This window comes from Ochotona princeps, chromosome 2, assembly GCF_030435755.1.
Source record: "Ochotona princeps isolate mOchPri1 chromosome 2, mOchPri1.hap1, whole genome shotgun sequence".
Taxonomy (NCBI): domain Eukaryota; kingdom Metazoa; phylum Chordata; class Mammalia; order Lagomorpha; family Ochotonidae; genus Ochotona; species Ochotona princeps.
This window is the reverse complement of record NC_080833.1, coordinates 137,709,964-137,732,094: the sequence shown is the minus strand read 5'-3', so window position 1 is coordinate 137,732,094 and position 22,131 is coordinate 137,709,964.

Sequence of the window (22,131 nt, the reverse complement as noted above, 5' to 3'; positions counted from 1 at the left end):
TATGACACCTAGGAAAGGTAGTGTGGTGGTGAATGGCAACTGCCCGAAGCAGCAGCACAGCTCTTCCAGTGCCAAAACAACTCCACAGAAATCACAAACTTCACATACCATCAGCTGTCCTGGCAGCTATCTAGGAAACCCTGTTTGCTCACTTCTGGTCCAATGCCAATTAAGCCCAGTTGGATGGAATCAAGCAGCTTGAGCACCCACACAAAACTAACATGCAGCTCCTCACTCAAGGCGCTCAAAACTCCACAGCCAAAGACAAGTTCATCACCCAAGCCATTTCCCGCTGCCATGGAAACCAAGTGCTCTGGCAGCACATATGTCTGAAAGTGGCTATGACACCTAAGCATGGTACTGTGGTGGTGAATGGCAACTGCCCGAAGCAGCAGCACAGCTCTTCCAGTGCCAAAACTACTCCACCTGCCTCATGCACTTCACATACCATCAGCTGTCCTTGCAGCTATCTAGGAAACCCTGTTTGCTCACTTCCGGTCCCATGCCCATTGAGCCCAGTCGGATGGAATCAAGCAGCTTGAGCACCCACACAAAACTAAAATGGAGCTCCTCACTGAAGGCGCTCAAAACTCCACAGACAAAGACAAGTCAGCGCCAAAGCCATTTCCCACTGCCATGGAAACCAAGTGCTCTGGCAGCACATATGTCTGAAAGTGGCTATGACACCTAGGCATGGTAGTGTGGTGGTGAATGGCAACTGCCCGAAGCAGCAGCACAGCTCTTCCAGTGCCAAAACAACTCCACCTGCCTTATGAACTTCACATACCATCAGCTGTCCTGCCAGTTATCTAGGAAATCCTGTTTGTTCACTTCCGGTTCAATGCCAATTGAGCCCAGTGGGATGGAATCAAGCAGCTTGAGCACCCACACAAAACGAACATGCAGCTCCTCACTCAAGGCGCTCAAACCTCCACAGCCAAACACAAGTTCAGTGCATAAGCCATTTCCCGCTGCCATTGAAACCAAGTGCTCTATCAGCACATATGTCTGAAAGTGGCTATGACACCTAGGGAAGGTAGTGTGGTGGTGAATGGCAACTGCCCGAAGCAGCAGCACAGCTCTTCCAGTGCCAAAACAACTCCACCTGCCTTATGCACTTCACATACCATCAGGTGTGATGGCAGCTATCCAGGAAACCCTGTTTGCTCACTTCCGGTCCCATGCCCTTTGAGCCCAGTGGGATGGAATCAAGCAGTTTGAGCATCCATACAACACTAACATGGGGCTCCTCACTGAAGGCTCGCAAAACACCACAGCCAAAGACAAGTTCAGAGCCCAAGCCATTTCCCGCTGCCATGGAAACCAAGAGCTCTGGCAGCACATATGTCTGAAAGTAGCTATGACACCTAGGGAAGGTAGTGTGGTGGTGAATGGTAACTGCCCGAAGCAGCAGCACAGCTCTTCCAGTGCCAAAACAACTCCACCTGCGTCATGCACTTCACATACCATCAGCTGTCCTGGCAGCTATCTAGGAAACCCTGTTTCCTCACTTATGATCCCATGCCCATTGAGCCCAGTGGGATGGAATCAAGCAGCTTGAGCACCCACACAAAACTAACATGGAGCTCCTCCCTCAAGGCGTTCAAAACTCCACAGCCAAACACAAGTTCAGAGCAAAAGCCATTTCCTGCTGCCATGGAAACCAAGGGCTCTGGCAGCACATATGTCTGAAAGTGGCTATGACACCTAGGCATGGTAGTGTGGTGGTGAATGGCAACTGCAAGAAGCAGCAGCACAGCTCTTCTAGTGCCAAACAACTCCACCTGCCTCATGCACTTCACATACCATCAGCTGTCCTGGCAGCTATCGAGGAATCCCTCACTTCAGGTCCAATGCCCATTGAGCATAGTGAGATGGAATCAAGCAGCTTGAGCACCCACACAAAACTAACATGGAGCTCCTCACTCAAGGCGCTTAGAACTCCACAGCCAAAAACAGTTCAGTGCCAAAGCCATTTCCCGCTGCCATGGAAACCAAGTGCTCTATCAGGACATATGTCTGAAAGTGACTATTACACCTAGGGAAGGTAGTGTGGTGGTGAATGGCAACTGCCCGAAGCAGCAGCACAGCTCTTCCTATACCAAAACAACTCCACCTGCCTCATGCACTTCACATACCATCAGCTGTCCAGGCAGCTATTTAGGAAACCCTGTTTGGTCACTTCCGGTCCCATGCCCATTGAGCCCAGTGGGATAGAATCAAGCAGCTGGAGCACCTACACAAAACTAACATGCAGCTCCTCACTCAAGGCACTCAAAACTCCACAGCCAAAGACAAGTTCAGTGCATAAGCCATTTCCCGCTACCATGGAAAGGAAGTGTTCTATCAGCACATATGTCTGAAAGTGGCTATGACACCTAGGGAAGGTAGTGTGGTGGTGAATGGCAACTGCCCGAAGCAGCAGCACAGCTCTTCCAGTGCCAAAACAACTCCACATAAATCACAAACTTCACATACCATCAGCTGTTCTGGCAGCTATCTAGGAAACCCTGTTTGCTCTCTTCCGGTCCCATGCCCATTGAGCCCAGTGGGATGGAATCAAGCAGCTTGAGCACCCACACAAAACTAACATGCAGCTCCTCACTCAAGGCGCTCAAAACTCCACAGCCAAACACAAGTTCAGTGCCAAAGCCATTTCCCGCTGCCATGGAAACCAAGTGCTCTGGCAGCACATATGTCTGAAAGTGGCTATGACACCTAAGCATGGTACTGTGGTGGTGAATGGCAACTGCCCGAAGCAGCAGCACAGCTCTTCCAGTGCCAAAACAACTCCACATAAATCACAAACTTCACATACCATCAGCTGTCCTGGCAGCTATCTAGGAAACCCTGTTTGCTCACTTCCGGTCCCATGCCCATTGAGCCCAGTGGGAAGGAATCAAGCAGCTTGAGCACCCACACAAAACTAACATGCAGCTCCTCACTCAAGGCGCTCAAAACCCCACAGACAAAGACAAGTTCAGAGCCCAAGCCATTTCCCGCTGCCATGGAAACCAAGTGCTCTGGCACCACATATGTCTGAAAGTGGCTATGACACCTAGGGAAGGTAGTGTGGTGGTGAATGGCAACTGCCCGAAGCAGCAGCACAGCTCTTGCAGTGCCAAAACAACTCCACCTGCCTCATGCATTTCACATACCATCAACTGTCCTGGCAGCTATCTAGGAAACCCTGTTTGTTCACTTCTGGTCCCATGCCCATTGAGCCCAGTGGGATGGAATCAAGCAGCTTGAGCACCCACACAAAACTAAGATGCAGCTCCTCACTCATGGTGCTCAAAACTCCACAGCCAAAGACAAGTTCAGAGTCCAAGCCATTTCCCGCTGCCATGGAAACCAAGTGCTCTGGCAGCACATATGTCTGAAAGTGGCTATGACACTTATGAAAGGTAGTGTGGTGGTGAATGGCAACTGCCCGAAGCAGCAGCACAGCTCTTGCAGTGCCAAAACAACTCCACATAAATCACAAACTTCACATACCATCAGCTGTCCTGGCAGCTATCTAGGAAACCCTGTTTGCTCACTTCCGGTCCCATGCCCATTGAGCCCAGAGGGATGGAATCAAGCAGCTTGAGCACACACACAAAACTAACATGCAGCTCCTCACTCAAGGCGCTCAAAACTCCACAGACAAAGACAAGTTCAGAGCCCAAGCCATTTCCCGCTGCCATGGAAACCAAGTGCTCTATCAGCACATATGTCTGAAAGTAGCTATGACACCTAGGAAAGGTAGTGTGGTGGTGAATGCCAACTGCCCGAAGCAGCAGCACAGCTCTTCCAGTGCCAAAACAACTCCACCTGCCTCATGCACTTCACATACCATCAGCTGTCCTGGCAGCTATCTACGAAACCCTGTTTGCTCACTTCAGGTCCAATGCCCATTGAGCCCAGTGGGATGGAATCAAGCAGCTTGAGCACCCACACAAAACTAACATGCAGCTCCTCATTCAAGGCGATCAAAACTCCACAGCCAAAGACAAGTTCAGCGCCCAAGCCATTTCCCGCTGCCATGGAAACCAAGTGCTCTGGCAGCACATATGTCTGAAAGTGGCTATGACACCTAGGGAAGGTAGTGTGGTGGTGAATGGCAACTGCCCGAAGCAGCAGCACAGCTCGTCCAGTGAAAAAACAACTCCACCTGCCTCATGCACTTCACATACCATCAGCTGTCCTGGCAGCTGTCTAGGAAACCCTGTTTGCTCACTTCCGGTTCAATGCCCATTGAGCCCAGTGGGATGGAATCAAGCAGCTTGAGCACCCACACAAAACTAACATGCAGCTCCTCACTCAAGGCGCTCAAAACTCCACAGCCAAACACAAGTTCAGAGCCCAAGCCATTTCCCGCTGCCATGGAAACCAAGTGCTCTGGCAGCACACATGTCTGAAAGTGGCTATGACACCTAGGGAAGGTAGTGTGGTGGTGAATGGCAACTGCCCGAAGCAGCAGCACAGCTCTTCCAGTGCCAAAACAACTCCACCTGCCTCATGCACTTCACATACCATCAGCTGTCCTGGCAGCTATCTAGGAAACCCTGTTTGCTCACTTCCGGTCCAATGGAAATTAGACCAGTGGGATGGAATCAAGAAGCTTGAGCACCCACACAAAACTAACATGCAGCTCCTCACTCAAGGCGCTCAAATCTCCACAGCCAAAGACAAGTTCAGCGCCCAAGCCATTTCCCGCTGCCATGGAAACCAAGTGCTCTGGCAGCACATATGTCTGAAAGTGGCTATGACACCTAGGGAAGGTAGTGTGGTGGTGAATGGCAACTGCCCGAAGCAGCAGCACAGCTCTTCCAGTGCCAAAACAACTCCACATAAATCACAAACTTCACATACCATCAGCTGTCCTGGCAGCTATCTAGGAAACCCTGTTTGGTCACTTCCGGTCCAATGCCCATTGAGCCCAGTGGGATGGAATCAAGCAGCTTGAGCACCCACACAAAACTAACATGGAGCTCCTCACTCATGGCACTGAAAAATCCACAGCCAAAGACAAGTTCAGGGCCAAAGCCATTTCCTGCTGAAATGGAAACCAAGTGCTCTGGCAGCACATATGTCTGAAAGTGGCTATGACACCTAGGGAAGGTAGTGTGGTGGTGAATGGCAACTGCCCGAAGCAGCAGCACAGCTCTTCCTGTGCCAAAACAACTCCACCTGCCTCATGCACTTCGCAAACCATCAGCTGTCCTGGCAGCTATCTAGGAAACCCTGTTTGCTCACTTCCGGTCCCATGCCCATTGAGCCCAGTGGGATGGAATCAAGCAGCTTGAGCACCCACACAGAACGAACATGCAGCTCCTCACTAAAGGCGCTGAAAACTCCTCAGCCAAAGACAAGTTCAGTGCTCAAGCCATTTCCCGCTGCCATGGAAACCAAGTGCTCTGGCAGCACATATGTCTGAAAGTGACTATGACACCTAGGGAAGGTAGTGTGGTGGTGAATGGCAACTGCCCGAAGCAGCAGCACAGCTCTTCCAGTGCCAAAACAACTCCACCTGCCTCATGCACTTCACATACCATCAGCTGTCCTGGCAGCTATCTAGGAAACCCTGTTTGCTCACTTCCGGTCCAATGCACATTGAGCCCAGTGGGATGGAATCAAGAGCTTGAGCACCCACACAAAACTAACATGCAGCTCCTCACTCAAGTCGCTCAAAACTCCACAGCCAAACACAAGTTCAGAGCCCAAGCCATTTCCCGCTGCCATGGAAACCAAGTGCTCTGGCAGCACATATGTCTGAAAGTGGCTATGACACCTAGGGAAGGTAGTGTGGTGGTGAATGGCAACTGCCCGAAGCAGCAGCACAGCTCTTCCAGTGCCAAAACAACTCCACCTGCCTCATGCACTTCACATACCATCAGCTGTCCTGGCAGCTATCTAGGAAACCCTGTTTGCTCACTTCCGGTCCAATGCCCATTGAGCCCAGTGGGATGGAATCAAGCAGCTTGAGCACCCACACAAAACTAACATGGAGCTCCTCACTCAAGGCTCTCAAAACTCCACAGCCAAACACAAGTTCAGAGCCGAAGCCATTTCCCGCTGCCATGGAAACCAAGTGCTCTGGCAGCACATATGTCTGAAAGTGGCTATGACACCTAGGGAAGGTAGTGTGGTGGTGAATGGCAACTGCCCGAAGCAGCAGCACAGCTCTTCCAGTGCCAAAACAACTCCACCTGCCTCATGCGCTTCGCATACCATCAGCTGTCCTGGCAGCTATCTAGGAAACCCTGTTTGCTCACTTCCGGTCCCATGCCCATTGAGCCCAGTGGGATGGAATCAAGCAGCTTGAGCACCCACACAAAACGAACATGCAGCTCCTCACTCAAGGCGCTGAAAACTCCTCAGCCAAAGACAAGTTCAGTGCTCAAGCCATTTCCCGCTGCCATGGAAACCAAGTGCTCTGGCACCACATATGTCTGAAAGTGGCTATGACACCTAGGGAAGGTAGTGTGGTGGTGAATGGCAACTGCCCGAAGCAGCAGCACAGCTCTTCCAGTGCAAAAACAACTCCACCTGCCTCATGCACTTCGCAAACCATCAGCTGTCCTGGCAGCTATCTAGGAAACCCTGTTTGCTCACTTCCGGTCCCATGCCCATTGAGCCCAGTGGGATGGAATCAAGCAGCTTGAGCACCCACACAGAACGAACATGCAGCTCCTCACTAAAGGCGCTGAAAACTCCTCAGCCAAAGACAAGTTCAGTGCTCAAGCCATTTCCCGCTGCCATGGAAACCAAGTGCTCTGGCAGCACATATGTCTGAAAGTGACTATGACACCTAGGGAAGGTAGTGTGGTGGTGAATGGCAACTGCCCGAAGCAGCAGCACAGCTCTTCCAGTGCCAAAACAACTCCACCTGCCTCATGCACTTCACATACCATCAGCTGTCCTGGCAGCTATCTAGGAAACCCTGTTTGCTCACTTCCGGTCCAATGCACATTGAGCCCAGTGGGATGGAATCAAGAGCTTGAGCACCCACACAAAACTAACATGCAGCTCCTCACTCAAGTCGCTCAAAACTCCACAGCCAAACACAAGTTCAGAGCCCAAGCCATTTCCCGCTGCCATGGAAACCAAGTGCTCTGGCAGCACATATGTCTGAAAGTGGCTATGACACCTAGGGAAGGTAGTGTGGTGGTGAATGGCAACTGCCCGAAGCAGCAGCACAGCTCTTCCAGTGCCAAAACAACTCCACCTGCCTCATGCACTTCACATACCATCAGCTGTCCTGGCAGCTATCTAGGAAACCCTGTTTGCTCACTTCCGGTCCAATGCCCATTGAGCCCAGTGGGATGGAATCAAGCAGCTTGAGCACCCACACAAAACTAACATGGAGCTCCTCACTCAAGGCTCTCAAAACTCCACAGCCAAACACAAGTTCAGAGCCGAAGCCATTTCCCGCTGCCATGGAAACCAAGTGCTCTGGCAGCACATATGTCTGAAAGTGGCTATGACACCTAGGGAAGGTAGTGTGGTGGTGAATGGCAACTGCCCGAAGCAGCAGCACAGCTCTTCCAGTGCCAAAACAACTCCACCTGCCTCATGCGCTTCGCATACCATCAGCTGTCCTGGCAGCTATCTAGGAAACCCTGTTTGCTCACTTCCGGTCCCATGCCCATTGAGCCCAGTGGGATGGAATCAAGCAGCTTCAGCACCCACACAAAACGAACATGCAGCTCCTCACTCAAGGCGCTGAAAACTCCTCAGCCAAAGACAAGTTCAGTGCTCAAGCCATTTCCCTCTGCCATGGAAACCAAGTGCTCTGGCACCACATATGTCTGAAAGTGGCTATGACACCTAGGGAAGGTAGTGTGGTGGTAAATGGCAACTGCCCGAAGCAGCAGCACAGCTCTTCCAGTGCCAAAACAACTCCACCTGCCTCATGCACTTCACATACCATCAGCTGTCCTGGCAGCTATCTAGGAAACCCTGTTTGCTCACTTCCGGTCCAATGCCCATTGAGCCCAGTGGGATGGAATCAAGCAGCTTGAGCACCTACACAAAACTAACATGCAGCTCCTCACTCAAGGCGCTCGAAACTCCACAGCCAAACACAAGTTCAGTGCTCAAGCCATTTCCCGCTGCCATGGAAACCAAGTGCTCTGGCAGCACATATGTCTGAAAGTGGCTATGACACCTAGGGAAGGTAGTGTGGTGGTGAATGGCAACTGCCCGAAGCAGCAGCACAGCTCTTCCAGTGCCAAAACAACTCCACCTGCCTCATGCACTTCACATACCATCAGCTGTCCTGGCAGCTATCTAGGAAACCCTGTTTGCTCACTTCCGTTCCCATGCCCATTGAGCCCAGTGGGATGGAATCAAGCAGCTTGAGCACCCACACAAAACTAACATGGAGCTCCTCACTCAAGGCATTCAAAACTCCACAGCCAAAGACAAGGTCAGCGCCCAAGCCATTTCCCGCTGCCATGGAAACCAAGTGCTCTGGCAGCACATATGTCTGAAAGTGGCTATGACACCTAGGGAAGGTAGCGTGGTGGTGAATGGCAACTGCCCGAAGCAGCAGCACAGCACTTCCAGTGCCAAAACAACTCCACCTGCCTCATGCACTTCACATACCATCAGCTGTAATGGCAGCTATCTAGGAAACCCTGTTTGCTCACTTCCGGTCCCATGCACATTGAGCCCAGTGGGATGGAATCAAGCAGACTGAGCACCCACACAAAACTAATATGGAGCTCCTCACTCAAGGCACTCAAAACTCCACAGCCAAAGACAAGTTCATCACCCAAGCCATTTCCCGCTGCCATGGAAACCAAGTGCTCTGGCAGCACATATGTCTGAAAGTGGCTATGACACCTAGGGAAGGTAGTGTGGTGGTGAATGGCAACTGCCCGAAGCAGCAGCACAGGTCTTCCAGTGCCAAAACAACTCCACCTGCCTCATGCACTTCACATACCATCAGCTGTCCTTGCAGCTATCTAGGAAACCCTGTTTGCTCACTTCCGGTCCCATGCCCATTGAGCCCAGTGGGATGGAATCTAGAGCTTGAGCACCCACACAAAACGAACATGCAGCTCCTCACTCAAGGCGCTCAAAACTCCACAGCCAAAGACAAGTTCAAAGTCCAAGCCATTTCCCGCTGCCATGGAAACCAAGTGCTCTGACAGCACATATGTCTGAAAGTGACTATGACCCCTAGGGTGGTAGTGTGGTGGTGAATGGCAACTGCCCGAAGCAGCAGCACACCTCTTCCACTGCCAAAACAACTCCATCTGCCTCATGCACTTCACATACCATCAGCTGTCCTGGCAGCTATCTAGGAAACGCTGTTTGCTCACATCCGGTCCCATGCCCATTGAGCCCAGTGGGATGGAATCAAGCAGCTTGAGTACCCACACAAAACGAACATGAGGCTCCTCACTCAAGGCGTTGAGAACTCCACAGCCAAAGAAAAGTTCAGTGCTCAAGCCATTTCCCGCTGCCATGGAAACCAAGTGCTCTGGCAGCACATATGTCTGAAAGTGGCTATGACACCTAGGAAAGGTAGTGTGGTGGTGAATGGCAACTGCCCGAAGCAGCAGCACAGCTCTTCCAGTGCCAAAACAACTCCACCTGCCTCATGCACTTCACATACCATCAGCTATCCTGGCAGCTATCTACGAAACCCTGTTTGCTCACTTCCGGTCCAATGCCCATTGAGCCCAGTGGGATGGAATCAAGCAGCTTGAGCACCCACACAAAACTAACATGCAGCTCCTCACTCAAGGCGCTCAAAACTCCACAGCCAAAGACAAGTTCAGAGCCCAAGCCATTTCCCGCTGCCATGGAAACCAAGTGCTCTGGCAGCACATATGTCTGAAAGTGGCTATGACACCTAGGAAAGGTAGTGTGGTGGTGAATGCCAACTGCCCGAAGCAGCAGCACAGCTCTTCCAGTGAAAAAACAACTCCACCTGCCTCATGCACTTCACATACCATCAGCTGTCCTGGCAGCTATCTACGAAACCCTGTTTGCTCACTTCCGGTCCCATGCCCATTGAGCCCAGTGGGATGGAATCAACCAGCTTGAGCACCCACACAAAACTAACATGCAGCTCCTCACTCAAGGCGATCAGAACTTCACAGCCAAACACAAGTTCAGCGCCCAAGCCATTTCCCGCTGCCATGGAAACCAAGTGCTCTGGCAGCACATATGTCTGAAAGTGGCTATGACACCTAGGGAAGGTAGTGTGGTGGTGAATGGCAACTGCCCGAAGCAGCAGCACAGCTCGTCCAGTGAAAAAACAACTCCACCTGCCTCATGCACTTCACATACCATCAGCTGATCTGGCAGCTGTCTAGGAAACCCTGTTTGCTCACTTCCGGTTCCATGCCCATTGAGCCCAGTGGGATGGAATCAAGCAGCTTGAGCACCCACACAAAACTAACATGCAGCTCCTCACTCAAGGCGCTCAAAACTCCACAGCCAAAGACAAGTTCAGAGCCCAAGCCATTTCCCGCTGCCAAGGAAACCAAGGGCTCTGGCAGCACATATGTCTGAAAGTGGCTATGACACCTAGGGAAGGTAGTGTGGTGGTGAATGGCAACTGCCCGAAGCAGCAGCACAGCTCTTCCAGTGCCAAAACAACTCCACCTGCCTCATGCACTTCACATACCATCAGCTGTCCTGGCAGCTATCGAGGAAACCCTGTTTGCTCACTTCCGGTCCCATGCCCATTGAGCCCAGTGGTATAGAATCAAGCAGCTTGAGTACCCACACAAAACTAACATGGAGCTTCTCACAAGGCGCTCAAAACTCCACACACAAAGACAAGTTCAGAGCCCAAGCCATTTCCCGCTGCCATGGAAACCAAGTGCTCTGGCAGCACATATGTCTGAAAGTGGCTAAGACACCTAGGGAAGGTAGTGTGGTGGTGAATGGCAACTGCCCGAAGCAGCAGCACAGCTCTTCCAGTGCCAAAACAACTCCACCTGCCTCATGCACTTCACATACCATCAGCTGTCCTGGCAGCTATCTAGGAAACCCTGTTTGGTCACTTCCGGTCCAATGGAAATTAGACCAGTGGGATGGAATCAAGAAGCTTGAGCACCCACACAAAACTAACATGCAGCTCCTCACTCAAGGCGCTCAAATCTCCACAGCCAAACACAAGTTCAGCGCCCAAGCCATTTCCCTCTGCCATGGAAACCAAGTGCTCTGGCAGCACATATGTCTGAAAGTGGCTATGACACCTAAGGAAGGTAGTGTGGTGGTGAATGGCAACTGCCCAAAGCAGCAGCACAGCTCTTCCAGTGCCAAAACAACTCCACCTGCCTCATGCACTTCACATACCATCAGCTGTCCTGGCAGCTATCTAGGAAACCCTGTTTGGTCACTTCCGGTCCCATGCCCATTGAGCCCAGTGGGATGGAATCAAGCAGCTTGAGCACCCACACAAAACTAACATGGAGCTCCTCACTCAAGGCTCTCAAAACTCCACAGCCAAACACAAGTTCAGAGCCGAAGCCATTTCCCGCTGCCATGGAAACCAAGTGCTCTGGCAGCACATATGTCTGAAAGTGGCTATGACACCTAGGGAAGGTAGTGTGGTGGTGAATGGCAACTGCCCGAAGCAGCAGCACAGCTCTTCCAGTGCCAAAACAACTCCACCTGCCTCATGCACTTCACATACCATCAGCTGTCCTGGCAGCTATCTAGGAAACCCTGTTTGGTCACTTCCAGTCCCATGCCCTTTGAGCCTAGTGGGATGGAATCAAGCACCTTGAGCACCCACACAAAACTAACATGCAGCTCCTCACTCATGGCACTGAAAAATCCACAGCCAAAGACAAGTTCAGGGCCAAAGCCATTTCCTGCTGAAATGGAAACCAAGTGCTCTGGCAGCACATATGTCTGAAAGTGGCTATGACACCTAGGGAAGGTAGTGTGGTGGTGAATGACAACTGCCCGAAGCAGCAGCACAGCTCTTCCAGTGCCAAAACAACTCCACCTGCCTCATGCACTTCACATACCATCATCTGTCCTGGCAGCTATCTAGGAAACCCTGTTTGCTCACTTCCGGTCCAATGCCCATTGAGCCCAGTGGTATGGAATGAAGAAGCTTGAGCACCCACACAAAACGAACATGCAGCTCCTCACGCAAGGCGCTCGAAACTCCACAGCCAAAGACAAGTTCAGTGCTCAAGCCATTTCCCGCTGCCATGGAAACCAAGTGCTCTGGCACCACATATGTCTGAAAGTGGCTATGACACCTAGGGAAGGTAGTGTGGTGGTGAATGGCAACTGCCCGAAGCAGCAGCACAGCTCTTCCAGTGCCAAAACAACTCCACCTGCGTCATGCACTTCACATACCATCAGCTGTCCTGCCAGCTATCTAGGAAAAACTGTTTGCTCACTTCCGGTCCAATGCACATTGAGCCCAGTGGGATGGAATCAAGAGCTTGAGCACCCACACAAAACTAACATGCAGCTCCTCACTCAAGTCGCTCAAAACTCCACAGCCAAACACAAGTTCAGAGCCCAAGCCATTTCCCGCTGCCATGGAAACCAAGTGCTCTGGCAGCACATATGTCTGAAAGTGGCTATGACACCTATTGAAGGTAGTGTGGTGGTGAATGGCAACTGCCCGAAGCAGCAGCACAGCTCTTCCAGTGCCAAAACAACTCCACCTGCCTCATGCACTTCACATACCATCAGCTGTCCTGGCAGCTATCTAGGAAACCCTGTTTGCTCACTTCCGGTCCAATGCCCATTGAGCCCAGTGGGATGGAAACAAGCAGCTTGAGCACCCACACAAAACTAAGATGCAGCTCCTCACTCAAGGCTCTCAAAACTCCACAGCCAAACACAAGTTCAGAGCCGAAGCCATTTCCCGCTGCCATGGAAACCAAGTGCTCTGGCAGCACATATGTCTGAAAGTGGCTATGACACCTAGGGAAGGTAGTGTGGTGGTGAATGGCAACTGCCCGAAGCAGCAGCACAGCTCTTCCAGTGCCAAAACAACTCCACCTGCCTCATGCACTTCACATACCATCAGCTGTCCTGGCAGCTATCTAGGAAACCCTGTTTGCTCACTTCCAGTCCCATGCCCTTTGAGCCTAGTGGGATGGAATCAAGCACCTTGAGCACCCACACAAAACTAACATGCAGCTCCTCACTCATGGCACTGAAAAATCCACAGCCAAAGACAAGTTCAGGGCCAAAGCCATTTCCTGCTGAAATGGAAACCAAGTGCTCTGGCAGCACATATGTCTGAAAGTGGCTATGACACCTAGGGAAGGTAGTGTGGTGGTGAATGGCAACTGCCCGAAGCAGCAGCACAGCTCTTCCAGTGCAAAAACAACTCCACCTGCCTCATGCACTTCGCATACCATCAGCTGTCCTGGCAGCTATCTAGGAAACCCTGTTTGCTCACTTCCGGTCCCATGCCCATTGAGCCCAGTGGGATGGAATCAAGCAGCTTGAGCACCCACACAAAACGAACATGCAGCTCCTCACTCAAGGCGCTGAAAACTCCTCAGCCAAAGACAAGTTCAGTGCTCAAGCCATTTCCCGCTGCCATGGAAACCAAGTGCTCTGGCAGCACATATGTCTGAAAGTGGCTATGACACCTAGGGAAGGTAGTGTGGTGGTGAATGGCAACTGCCCGAAGCAGCAGCACAGCTCTTCCAGTGCCAAAACAACTCCACCTGCCTCATGCACTTCACATACCATCAGCTGTCCTGCCAGCTATCTAGGAAACCCTGTTTGCTCACTTCCGGTCCAATGCACATTGAGCCCAGTGGGATGGAATCAAGAGCTTGAGCACCCACACAAAACTAACATGCAGCTCCTCACTCAAGTCGCTCAAAACTCCACAGCCAAACACAAGTTCAGAGCCCAAGCCATTTCCCGCTGCCATGGAAACCAAGTGCTCTGGCAGCACATATGTCTGAAAGTGGCTATGACACCTAGGGAAGGTAGTGTGGTGGTGAATGGCAACTGCCCGAAGCAGCAGCACAGCTCTTCCAGTGCCAAAACAACTCCACCTGCCTCATGCACTTCACATACCATCAGCTGTCCTGGCAGCTATCTAGGAAACTCTGTTTGCTCACTTTCGGTCCAATGCCCATTGAGCCCAGTGGGATGGAATCAAGAGCTTGAGCACACACACAAAACTAACATGGAGCTCCTCACTCAAGGCGCTCAAAACTCCACAGCCAAAGACAAGTTCAAAGTCCAAGCCATTTCCCGCTGCCATGGAAACCAAGTGCTCTGACAGCAGATATGTCTGAAAGTGGCTATGACACCTAGGGAAGGTAGTGTGGTGGTGAATGGCAACTGCCCGAAGCAGCAGCACAGCTCTTCCAGTGCCAAAACAACTCCACCTGCCTCATGCACTTCGCATACCATCAGCTGTAATGGCAGCTATCTAGGAAACCCTGTTTGCTCACTTCCGGTCCAATGCCCATTGAGCCCAGTGGGATGGAATCAAGCAGCTTGAGCACCCACACAAAACGAACATGCAGCTCCTCACTCAAGGCGCTGAAAACTCCACTGCCAAAGACAAGTTCAGTGCTCAAGCCATTTCCCGCTGCCATGGAAACCAAGTGCTCTGGCAGCACATATGTCTGAAAGTGGCTATGACACCTAGGGAAGGTAGTGTGGTGGTGAATGGAAACTGCCCGAAGCAGCAGCACAGCTCTTCCACTGCCAAAACAACTCCACCTGCCTCATGCACTTCACATACCATCAGCTGTCCTGGCAGCCATCTAGGAAACCCTGTTTGCTCACTTCCGGTCCAATGCACATTGAGCCCAGTGGGATGGAATCAAGAGCTTGAGCACCCACACAAAACTAATATGGAGCTCCTCACTCAAGGCACTCAAAACTCCACAGCCAAAGACAAGTTCATCACCCAAGCCATTTCCCACTGCCATGGAAACCAAGTGCTCTGACAGCACATATGTCTGAAAGTGGCTATGACACCTAGGGAAGGTAGTGTGGTGGTGAATGGCAACTGCCCGAAACAGCAGCACAGCTCTTCCAGTGCCAAAACAACTCCACCTGCCTCATGCACTTCACATACCATCAGCTGTCCTGGCAGCTATCTAGGAAACCCTGTTTGCTCACTTCCGGTCCCATGCCCATTGAGCCCAGTGGGATGGAATCAAGCAGCTTGAGCACCCACACAAAACTAACATGGAGCTCCTCACTCAAGGCATTCAAAACTCCACAGCCAAAGACAAGGTCAGCGCCCAAGCCATTTCCCGCTGCCATGGAAACCAAGTGCTCTGGCAGCACATATGTCTGAAAGTGGCTATGACACCTAGGAAAGGTAGTGTGGTGGTGAATGGCAACTGCCCGAAGCAGCAGCACAGCTCTTCCAGTGCCAAAACAACTCCACCTGCCTCATGAACTTCACATACCATCAGCTGTCCTGGCAGCTATCTAGGAAACCCTGTTTGCTCACTTCCGGTCCCATGCCCATTGAGCCCAGGGGGATGGAATCAAGCAGCTTGAGCACCCACACAAAACTAACATGGAGCTCCTCACTCAAGGCGTTGAGAACTCCACAGCCAAAGACAAGTTCAGGGCCCAAGCCATTTCCCGCTGCCATGGAAACCAAGTGCTCTGGCAGCACATATGTCTGAAAGTGGCTATGACACCTAGGGAAGGGAGTGTGCTAGTGAATGGCAACTGCCCGAAGCAGCAGCACAGCTCTGTCAGTGCCAAAAAAACTCCACCTGCCTCAAACTTCACATACCATCAGCTGTCCTGGCAGCTATCTAGGAAACCCTGTTTGCTAACTTCCGGTCCCATGCCCATTGAGCCCAGTGGGATGGAATCAATGTTTGAGCACCCAGAGAAAACGAACATGCAGCTCCTCACTCAAGGCGCTGAAAACTCCTCAGCCAAAGACAAGTTCAGTGCTCAAGCCATTTCCCGCTGCCATGGAAACCAAGTGCTCTGGCAGCACATATGTCTGAAAGTGGCTATGACACCTAGGGAAGGTAGTGTGGTGGTAAATGGCAACTGCCCGAAGCAGCAGCACAGCTCTTCCAGTGCCAAAACAACTCCACCTGCCTCATGCACTTCACATACCATCAGCTGTCCTGGCAGCTATCTAGGAAACCCTGTTTGCTCACTTCCGGTCCAATGCCCATTGAGCCCAGTGGTATGGAATGAAGAAGCTTGAGCACCCACACAAAAAGAACATGCAGCTCCTCACTCAAGGCGCTCGAAACTCCACAGCCAAAGACAAGTTCAGTGCTCAAGCCATTTCCCGCTGCCATGGAAACCAAGTGCTCTGGCAGCACATATGTCTGAAAGTGGCTATGACACCTAGGGAAGGTAGTGTGGTGGTGAATGGCAACTGCCCGAAGCAGCAGCACAGCTCTTCCAGTGCCAAAACAACTCCACCTGCGTCATGCACTTCACATACCATCAGCTGTCCTGCCAGCTATCTAGGAAACCCTGTTTGCTCACTTCCGGTCCAATGCACATTGAGCCCAGTGGGATGGAATCAAGAGCTTGAGCACCCACACAAAACTAACATGCAGCTCCTCACTCAAGTCGCTCAAAACTCCACAGCCAAACACAAGTTCAGAGCCCAAGCCATTTCCCGCTGCCATGGAAACCAAGTGCTCTGGCAGCACATATGTCTGAAAGTGGCTATGACACCTAGGGAAGGTAGTGTGGTGGTGAATGGCAACTGCCCGAAGCAGCAGCACAGCTCTTCCAGTGCCAAAACAACTCCACCTGCCTCATGCACTTCACATACCATCAGCTGTCCTGGCAGCTATCTAGGAAACCCTGTTTGCTCACTTCCGTTCCCATGCCCATTGAGCCCAGTGGGATGGAATCAAGCAGCTTGAGCACCCACACAAAACTAACATGGAGCTCCTCACTCAAGGCATTCAAAACTCCACAGCCAAAGACAAGGTCAGCGCCCAAGCCATTTCCCGCTGCCATGGAAACCAAGTGCTCTGGCAGCACATATGTCTGAAAGTGGCTATGACACCTAGGGAAGGTAGCGTGGTGGTGAATGGCAACTGCCCGAAGCAGCAGCACAGCACTTCCAGTGCCAAAACAACTCCACCTGCCTCATGCACTTCACATACCATCAGCTGTCCTGGCAGCTATCTAGGAAACCCTGTTTGCTCACTTCCGGTCCCATGCCCATTGAGCCCAGTGGGATGGAATCAAGCAGACTGAGCACCCACACAAAACTAATATGGAGCTCCTCACTCAAGGCACTCAAAACTCCACAGCCAAAGACAAGTTCATCACCCAAGCCATTTCCCGCTGCCATGGAAACCAAGTGCTCTGGCAGCACATATGTCTGAAAGTGGCTATGACACCTAGGGAAGGTAGTGTGGTGGTGAATGGCAACTGCCCGAAGCAGCAGCACAGCTCTTCCAGTGCCAAAACAACTCCACCTGCCTCATGCACTTCACATACCATCAGCTGTCCTTGCAGCTATCTAGGAAACCCTGTTTGCTCACTTCCGGTCCCATGCCCATTGAGCCCAGTGGGATGGAATCAAGCAGCTTGAGCACCCACACAAAACTAACATGCAGCTCCTCACTCAAGGCGCTCAAAACTCCACAGCCAAAGACAAGTTCAAAGTCCAAGCCATTTCCCGCTGCCATGGAAACCAAGTGCTCTGACAGCACATATGTCTGAAAGTGGCTATGACCCCTAGGGTGGTAGTGTGGTGGTGAATGGCAACTGCCCGAAGCAGCAGCACAGCTCTTCCACAGCCAAAACAACTCCATCTGCCTCATGCACTTCACATACCATCAGCTGTCCTGGCAGCTATCTAGGAAACGCTGTTTGCTCACATCCGGTCCAATGCCCATTGAGCCCAGTGGGATGGAATCAAGCAGCTTGAGCACCCACACAAAACGAACATGGAGCTCCTCACTCAAGACGTTGAGAACTCCACAGCCAAAGAAAAGTTCAGTGCTCAAGCCATTTCCCGCTGCCATGGAAACCAAGTGCTCTGGCACCACATATGTCTGAAAGTGGCTATGACACCTAGGGAAGGTAGTGTGGTGGTGAATGGCAACTGCCCGAAGCAGCAGCACAGCTCTTCCACTGCCAAAACAACTCCACCTGCCTCATGCACTTCACATACCATCAGCTGTCCTGGCAGCTATCTAGGAAACCCTGTTTGCTAACTTCCGGTCCCATGCCCATTGAGCCCAGTGGGATGGAATCAAGAGTTTGAGCACCCACAGAAAACGAAATTGGAGCTCCTCACTCAAGGCGCTCAAAACTCCACAGCCAAACACAAGTTCAGTGCTCAAGCCATTTCCCGCTGCCATGGAAACCAAGTGCTCTGGCAGCACATATGTCTGAAAGTGGCTATGACACCTAGGGAAGGTAGTGTGGTGGTGAATGGCAACTGCCCGAAGCAGCAGCACAGCTCTTCCACTGCCAAAACAACTCCACCTGCCTCACAAAATTTAGATACCATCAGCTGTCCTCGCAGCTGTCTAGGAAACCCTGTTTGCTCACTTCCGGTCCAATGCCCATTGAGCCCAGTGGGATGGAATCAAGCAGCTTGAGCACCCACACAAAACTAACATGCAGCTCCTCACTCAAGGCGCTCAAAACTCCACAGCCAAACACAAGTTAAGTGCCCAAGCAATTTCCCGCTGCCATGGAAACCAAGTGCTCTGGCAGCACATATGTCTGAAAGTGGCTATGACACCTAGGGAAGGGAGTGTCGTGGTGAATGGCAAATGCCCGAAGCAGCAGCACAGCTCTTCCAGTGCCAAACAACTCCACCTGCCTCATGAACTTCACATACCATCAGCTGTCCTGGCAGCTATCTAGGAAACCCTGTGTGCTCACTTCCGGTCCCATGCCCATTGAGCCCAGTGGGATGGAATCAAGCAGCTTGAGCATCCACACAAAACTAACATGGAGCTCCTCACTCAAGGCGCTCAAAACTCCACAGCCAAACACAAGTTAAGTGCCCAAGCAATTTCCCGCTGCCATGGAAACCAAGTGCTCTGGCAGCACATATGTCTGAAAGTGGCTATGACACTTAGGGAAGGGAGTGTCGTGGTGAATGGCAAATGCCCGAAGCAGCAGCACAGCTCTTCCTGTGCCAAAACAACTCCACCTGCCTCATGCACTTCACATACCATCAGCTGTCCTGGCAGCTATCTAGGAAACCCTGTTTGGTCACTTCCGGTCCCATGCCCATTGAGCCCAGTGGGATGGAATCAAGCAGCTTGAGCACCCACACAAAACTAACATGCAGCTCCTGACTCAAGGCACTCAAAACGCCACAGCCAAAGACAAGTTCAGCGCCAAAAGCCATTTCCCGCTGCCATGGAAACCAAGTGCTCTGGCAGCACATATGTCTGAAAGTGGCTATGACACCTAGGGAAGGTAGTGTGTTGGTGAATGGCAACTGCCCGAAGCAGCAGCACAGCTCTTCCAGTGCCAAAACAACTCCACCTGCCTCATGCACTTCACATACCATCAGCTGTCCTGGCAGCTATCTAGGAAACCCTGTTTGGTCACTTCCGGTCCAATGCCCATTGAGCCCAGTGGAATTAAATCAAGCAGCTTGAGCACCCACACAAAACTAACATGCAGCTCCTCACTCAAGGAACTCAAAACTCCACACCCAAACACAAGTTCCTTGCCCAAGCCATTTCCCGCTGCCATGGAAACCAAGTGCTCTGGTAGCACATATGTCTGAAAGTGGCTATGACACCTAGGGAAGGTAGTGTGGTGGTGAATGGCAACTGCCCGAAGCAGCAGCACAGCTCTTCCAGTGCCAAAACAACTCCACCTGCCTCATGCACTTCACATACCATCAGCTGTCCTGGCAGCTATCTAGGAAATCCTGTTTGCTCGCTTCAAGTCCCATGCCAATGGAGCCCAGTGGGATGGAATCAAGCAGCTTGAGCACCCACAAAAAACTAACATGGAGCTCCTCACTCAAGGCACTCAAAACTCCACAGCCAAAGACAATTTCAGAGCCTAAGCCATTTCCCTCTGCCATGGAAACCAAGTGCTCTGGCAGCACATATGTCTAAAGGGGATATGACACCTAGGGAAGGCAGTGTGGTGGTGAATGGCAACTGCCCGAAGCAGCAGCACAGCTCTTCCAGTGCCAAAACATCTCAACCAGCCTCACAAAATTCAGATACCATCAGCTGTCCTGACAGCTATCTACGAAACCCTGTTTGCTCACTTCCGGTCCCATGCCCATTGAGCCCAGTGGGATGGAATCAAGCAGCTTGAGCACCCACACAAAACTAACATGCAGCTCCTCACTCAAGGCGCTCAAAACTCCACAGCCAAACACAAGTTCAGTGCCCAAGCCATTTCCCGCTGCCATGGAAACCAAGTGCTCTGGCAGCACATATGTCTGAAAGTGGCTATGACACCTAGGGAAGGTAGTGTGGTGGTGAATGGCAACTGCCCGAAGCAGCAGCACAGCTCTTCCAGTGCCAAAAAAACTCCACCTGCCTCATGCACTTCACATACCATCAGCTGTCCTGGCAGCTATCTAGGGAACCCTGTTTGCTCACTTCCGGTCCAATGCCCATTGAGCCCAGTGGGATGGAATCAAGCAGCTTGAGCACCCACACAAAACTAACATGCAGCTCCTCACTCAAGGCGCTCAAAACTCCACAGCCAAAGACAAGTTCAGGGCCGAAGCCATTTCCCGCTGCCATGGATACCAAGTGCTCTGGCAGCACATATGTCTGAAAGTGGCTATGACACCTAGGGAAGGTAGTGTGGTGGTGAATGGCAACTGCCAAAAGCAGCAGCACAGCTCTTCCAGTACCAAAACAACTCCACCGGCCTCATGAACTTCACATACCATCAGCTGTCCTCGCAGCTGTCTAGGAAACCCTGTTTGGTCACTTCCGGTCCAATGCCCATTGAGCCCAGTGGGATTAAATCAAGCAGCTTGAGCACCCACACAAAACTAACATGCAGCTCCTCACTCAAGAAACTCAAAACTCCACACCCAAACACAAGTTCCTTGCCCAAGCCATTTCCCTCTGCCATGGAAACCAAGTGCTCAGGCAGCACATATGTCTGAACGTGACTATGACACCTAGGGAAGGTAGTGTGGTGGTGAATGGCAACTGCCCGAAGCAGCAGCACAGCTCTTCCAGTGCCAAAACATCTCCACCTGCCTCACAAAATTCAGATACTATCAGCTGTCCTGACAGCTATCTAGGAAACCTTGTTTGCTCACTTCCGGTCCCATGCCCAGCGAGCCCAGTGGGATGGAATCAAGCAGCTTGAGCACCCACACAAAACTAACATGGAGCTCCTCACTCAAGGCGCTCAAAACTCCACAGCCAAAACAATTTCAGTGCCCAAGCCATTTCCCGCTGCCATGGAAACCAAGTGCTCTGGCATCACATATGTCTGAAAGTGGCTATGACACCTAGGGAAGGTAGTGTGGTGGTGAATGGCAACTGCCCGAATCAGCAGCACAGCTCTTCCAGTGCCAAAACAACTCCACCTGCCTCATGCACTTCACATACCATCAGCTGTCCTGGCAGCTATCTAGGAAACCCTGTTTGCTCACTTCCGGTCCCATGCCCATTGAGCCCAGTGGGATGGAATCAAGCAGCTTGAGCACCCACACAAAACTAACATGGAGCTCCTGACTCAAGGCGCTCAAAACTCCACCGCCAAAGACAAGTTCAGAGCCCAAGCCATTTCCCGCTGCCATGGAAACCAAGTGCTCTGGCAGCACATATGTCTAAAGGGGATATGACACCTAGGGAAGGTAGTGTGGTGGTGAATGGCAAATGCTTGAAGCAGCAGCACAGCTCTTCCAGTGCCAAAACATCTCAACCTGCCTCACAAAATTCAGATACCATCAGCTGTCCTGACAGCTATCTATTAAACCCTGTTTGCTCACTTCCGGTCCAATGCCCAGCGAGCCCAGTGGGATGGAATCAAGCAGCTTGAGCACCCACACAAAACTAACATGGAGCTCCTCACTCAAGGCGCTCAAAACTCCACAGCCAAAGACAAGTTCAGAGCCCAAGCCATTTCCCGCTGCCATGGAAACCAAGTGCTCTGGTAGCACATATGTCTGAAAGTGGCTATGACACTTAGGGAAGGTAGTGTGGTGGTGAATGGCAACTGCACGAAGCAGCAGCACAGCTC